The following is a 6,031-nucleotide window of genomic DNA, read 5'->3' as shown; positions in this document are numbered from 1 at the left end:
TTTTTTAAAATTCAGTTTTGACATATGTAAATAAAACCATTTTTCAAGTAAATATAGAGTGTATTTTACTGTTAAATCGGTTTTTCAAATCTCCACTTCTGTAAACATTCTGGTGAAGCTATATTACTATTTATATAAAGAATAATGTACCTACTTTTGCAAAATATATGCATAGTAAAAGTCATATTGAAAAGAACCAGGTTGCATTCCATATTTTAAAGTAGGAGCTACATTATCTTTGAAGAAAAAGGTTAGTCAGTTTGTTGGTTTGTTTTGGTGTTTGGAAATGGTATGCTTGAATGCATTAAAACTTCTCAGGAACCATCCTATCATGCATGGAGGTGCGACTGCTTTTGGTTAAAAAAATCAGGCCTCGCACACCTCTGGGTCCCAACACGTGTTATTTCATGTTACCATAAATCATTCATGTGGGCTCTGAATGCCAACAAGCATTTCAGGGACTGTCCTTACATCTAGGTCAACAGCTACTTTTGACTTACAAAACATTGCCCCCTCCACCCACAATAGGCCTTCATTGTACCTCTATATATTTTAGCTAACACTGCAGACTGCAGTCTACCTTTAGATTAGGGTTCTAGTTGTACAATGTTTTTGTATACAGACCAATAAAGCATAATTTGATAACACGGGACTGAAAATATAAAGTTCCATGTTTTTGCATGTTTTTTTTAAACATAGTACTCTTTGATTATAGATCAGGACACTTTTATAGAACTGCTGTATTGTAGAAGGGATTTAGAGCTCAAGGTTTAAGGACATTCTGTCAATTCCTTTTAATCTCACTGGATGCCCTTGGGTCTGCTGGAAGGACATATTAGAGAATAAAGCATCAGAGAGTTATGTATGTTTTACATTCACCTTGTAAATTTATACATAATGTATCAAATCTTCCCTTAAGTGCCTCTTTTCTGGTTTAACCTTCCCCAACTTGGTCAGTCTTTCTTCATAACTGAGATTTCCCATACCCTTTATCAGCTTAGTCACTCTTCTTTAAACACTCTCATTTATATCCCTTATGAGCACTGGAAGCTGAGCTGCAAATTACAGACAGGGCCTTACCAGTCCTTTGTTTAGGAGAAGAATTATCCTCTCCTCCCTCAAATCAGTGCCCCTTTTAATACAGCACAAACCCTTGTTTGCCCTTACAGCTGTTGACTGGCATCCTTGGTACGGCTATTTTAAAAAATAAACTCAGTTAAATGTAGCTGATAAACAAAATCCAAAAGCAGAACAGAGCCCAAATCTTCATGATTACCAGAATGTGCAGTCTGTCCCCGGTCTCCCAACACTCCAATACATTCCCCCAATTTGTGATGAATTCTGGCGATTTTTGGGGAAAATCCAGTGTTCGCATGTGCAGAACATTTCATGATATTTTTAGAAATAACAGTCACGTGCCCTGCTACTGTGCCATTACCTTGCATGTATTGCTGTGGCACACACAGATGTGAAACTGGCAACTGTTTACAATTTAACTGCTTATTTACAACAATTTTGAATTATTTGTGAGGGAAAATTATGAATTATTTGTAGGTGACTGTATTAGTAGAGATCTACTAGAAACTACATGTTACAGGTTTCTTGTATGAGTTATGCTAGTTTATTTATACAATGTACAAATGACACATTTATATGGCTGCTTCCTGTGGTTCCTATTCCATAACATAATACAAAATAAAACAAAGTTCTGCAGAATATACTGAAGGACCCTGCCATAGCCTTACCTGGATCCACAATGCTAAGCTCCAAGACACTGACTGTTCATTGATTACAAGTCTGTACCTACACTGTTCTGGGACTCAGGAAATGCCATGTAGGTTTGATTAGCATAAACACTTGTGGTTTTATTTTTGTTTGCCCACTCTGTTTAACAATTATGTTTATTGCTCCAGAATAATCCAGTAAAAATGCTTTGAATTGCAAATGTTGGCACAGACACAGATTAGTGCAATATTTTAGACCTACAGTGCAGAGAAAGGAAGCTCTGTCTGAGATGCTAGTTAATCAAATGCAAGTATCGACATCTTGTGGCCAGATTACATCTTTTATTTAAAGTTTACTTAAGGAAGGATCTGATTCCTTGTGGCAAATCTTTAAGACCCTGGACAAGTCACTTAGGGGGTTATTTCAAAATGTCAAGAACTCTTAGAATGTGTTTGTGTTTTTTTGACTATAAAATCTTAATTTTTAGTGAAAAAAACTAGATTTTTCAGGATTTATTATACCCTGAGGATGGAAAAAGTCTGAATATGAAAAATCTGTCATCTCAGACCTGCCAAGGTTGTGTATATATATATATATATATATATATATATATATATATATATATATATATATATATATGTAGAAAAACGCTTGCACTCAAATCCAGTCTTGGAGATACTGTGGGTGCTCGGTCAAAGCTTCAGCATACAATCATTCGATAAGGACCCGCACTCCAATGTTTCGTGAAAAAAGTTTTTTTATTGTAACTTGTGCATCCAACGTTTCGGCCCATGCCTGGGCCTTTATCAAGGATAAAATACAAGTGTTAGTGAGTGCATTTTTATACACATGGCCCTACCCAAACAGGGCGCTTAGTCATGACGTCATACATGTGCGAAAAAATCTCATTAGAATAATTGGTTCAGTGAACATAATAGATTAAAATGTGACATGTAGTTAGCATTCTCACCACAAGATGCCACCACCGAGTGGAATATGTGTGCATTCATAAAACAATCCATACAGCTGAGATTCCTTCCATGTATACCCTGCAAAAACATACAAAGTATATATTGTGATGTTGACTGTTGCGACAGATACACAATAAAGGCATTATATCTTAAACACTGTGTCATTTTTTTACTGACTACAAAAACGATACATTCGAAACCTTGTTGCCTATTTACTAAAGTATCCTATGTTCGCTCATCGTGAAAGCAAGGATGTTAGAAGTTTCAATTCAGAAAGCAGCTCAACACCAGTTGGCCATTTAACCCTTTTGGTGCCACACAGTCCAATTCGTAGGTCCAGTAGGCTTCCCTCTGGAGTAAAGCCTTATCAAAATCACCTCCCCTCGCTCTTTCTGGGACATGCTCTATCAGCATGCAACGGAACGCTGCAGGGCTATGCTTAGCCTCTGCCCAGTGTTTCGCCACTAGTTGTTGCGATATATCTTGTTTCTTGCCCTTACTTTTGTCATCCCTGTCAGGATCCAATGCTGCCCTTATGCTGGCTCGATGCATCCCAATCCTCTCTTTTAATTGACGTATCGTCTTCCCACAATACAGGAGACCACACGGGCACTTAATGATATAAATTACCATTGTAGTGGTACACGTCATGCGATGTTTAATAGCGTATTTTTTACCAGTATGGGGGTGGGTGAAACTAGAACCCAAAATCAGACTGCTGCACATTATGCAACCGGTACATTTGAACACACCTGGTCATGATGTTAAGAAATGCTGTCGCTGGTACTCGGTGTATTTGGATACCGGATCCGCAGAGCTCAAATTCTCTTTTAGACTCCGGCCTCTTTTGTAGCTGAATTTAGGTCTCGTGGGGAGCTTTTTGGTAAGTCCCCCATCACTTTGTACCAGGGGCCAATGCCTTAGTACACACTTACGTCTATAGTCAGCTGCTACATCATACCGACTAACATAATACATATCATCAGTGTGTTTTTTATTATTGAACTTCTCATCCGTTCTCTCAAGAAGCATTTCCTCCCTGTCGAGTTCTAGGGCCCATTGCATTGTATCATAAACCAATTTATCAGGGTATCCTCTCGCTAGGAATTTTTTTGACATCTCCATCAGATCTTCTTTTCTTTTTGCCAATCACTATCGATACGGACTACCCTTAGCATCTGGGACTTTGGTAAGGAGTCCAAGAGGTGCCTCGGGTGGTTACTGTGGTAATGCAATACAGTATTTCTATCTGTGGGCTTCACAAAGATACATGAATTTAACCTGTTTTCATCCTTGTATATTTTAACATCGAGAAATTCGATATTGTCTCTATGGTATTTAAGGGTAAATCTGACTGGACTATTCTCATTATTAAGTCTTGCGACAAAATTTTCCAAGCTCTCAGCCGTACCTAACCATAGAAAAAAGACATCATCGATGTAGCGCCGGTAAAAGGCGCCAAACTGTCTGAATATCGGGTCACTCAATATCTTTTCTTGTTCATACACAAACATATAAGCAAAATAAAGTCCCAGATGCTAAGGGTAGTCCGTATCGATAGTGATTGGCAAAAAAGAAAAGAAGATCTGATGGAGATGTCAAAAAAATTCCTAGCGAGAGGATACCCTGATAAATTGGTTTATGATACAATGCAATGGGCCCTAGAACTCGACAGGGAGGAAATGCTTCTTGAGAGAACGGATGAGAAGTCCAATAATAAAAAACACACTGATGATATGTATTATGTTAGTCGGTATGATGTAGCAGCTGACTATAGACGTAAGTGTGTACTAAGGCATTGGCCCCTGGTACAAAGTGATGGGGGACTTACCAAAAAGCTCCCCACGAGACCTAAAGTCAGCTACAAAAGAGGCCGGAGTCTAAAAGAGAATTTGAGCTCTGCGGATCCGGTATCCAAATACACCGAGTACCAGCGACAGCATTTCTTAACATCACGACCAGGTGTGTTCAAATGTACCGGTTGCATAATGTGCAGCAGTCTGATTTTGGGTTTTAGTTTCACCCACCCCCATACTGGTAAAAAATACGCTATTAAACATCGCATGACGTGTACCACTACAATGGTAATTTATATCATTAAGTGCCCGTGTGGTCTCCTGTATTGTGGGTAGGGATGTAGCGAACGTCGGAAAAAAAGTTCGCGAACATATTCGCGAACTTGCGCAAAAATGCGAGCGGTTCGCGAACGGTTCGCGAACCCCATAGACTTCAATGGGAAGGCGAACTTTAACATCTAGAAAAGACATTTCTGGCCAGAAAAATGATTTTAAAGTTGTTTAAAGGGTGCAACGACCTGGACAGTGGCATGCCAGAGGGGGATCAAGGGCAAAAATGTATCTGAAAAATCTGCCTGTGTGTGCTTGGAAGAGATAGTGTAGGGGGAGAGCTGTTAGTGATTTCAGGGACAGATGATAGTAAGCTTGCTGGCTAGTAATCTGCTTGATACTGCTCTGTATTGGAGGGACAGAAGTCTGCAGGGATTTGAGGGACATTTTAGCTTAGGTAGCTTTGCTGGCTAGTAATCTACTGTTCTCTTTAAACAACTGCCATACGTTGACCTTGTAGGCATTGTTTGCCCAGTTTTTTTGGACGCAGCCACTGAAGCACAGTTGCCAGAAAAAATATGCCATATAAATGCTGAAAATAGTAATTTTTTTGGTCGCAGCCACTGAAGCACAGTTGCCAGAAAAATTATGCCATATAAATGCTGAAAATATAAATTTTTTTGGTTGCAGCCACTGAAGCACAGAGGCCAGAAAAATTATGCCATATAAATGCTGAAAATATAAATTTTTTTGGTTGCAGCCACTGAAGCACAGAGGCCAGAAAAATTATGCCATATAAATGCAGAAAATATGCATTTTTTTGGTCGCAGCCACTGAAGCACAGTTGCCAGAAAAATTATGCCATATAAATGCAGAAAATATGCATTTTTTTGGTCGCAGCCACTGAAGCACAGTTGCCAGAAAAATTATGCCATATAAATGCAGAAAATATGCATTTTTTTGGACGCAGCCACTGAAGCACAGTTGCCAGAAAAAATATGCCATATAAATGCTGAAAATAGTCATTTTTTGCCATACGTTGACCTTGTAGACATTGTTTGCCCAGTTTTTTTGGTTGCAGCCACTGAAGCACAGAGGCCAGAAAAAATTAAACCAGTAGGGTTTGCACCCTAGTTTGTAACGGTGGCGGAGGGAGGAGGAGGACGCTAAAGGACAGCTGTGTGTGGAGTCATGAGGCTTGAAGAGAAGGACAGCTGCATAGAAGTCAGAACAAGTCTTCCGGCGTGCAGTAACCCTCCGAGATCCACC

Source organism: Xenopus laevis, chromosome 1L, assembly GCF_017654675.1.
Source record: "Xenopus laevis strain J_2021 chromosome 1L, Xenopus_laevis_v10.1, whole genome shotgun sequence".
Taxonomy (NCBI): Eukaryota; Metazoa; Chordata; class Amphibia; order Anura; family Pipidae; genus Xenopus; species Xenopus laevis.
Note: the sequence above shows the minus strand (reverse complement) of the source record.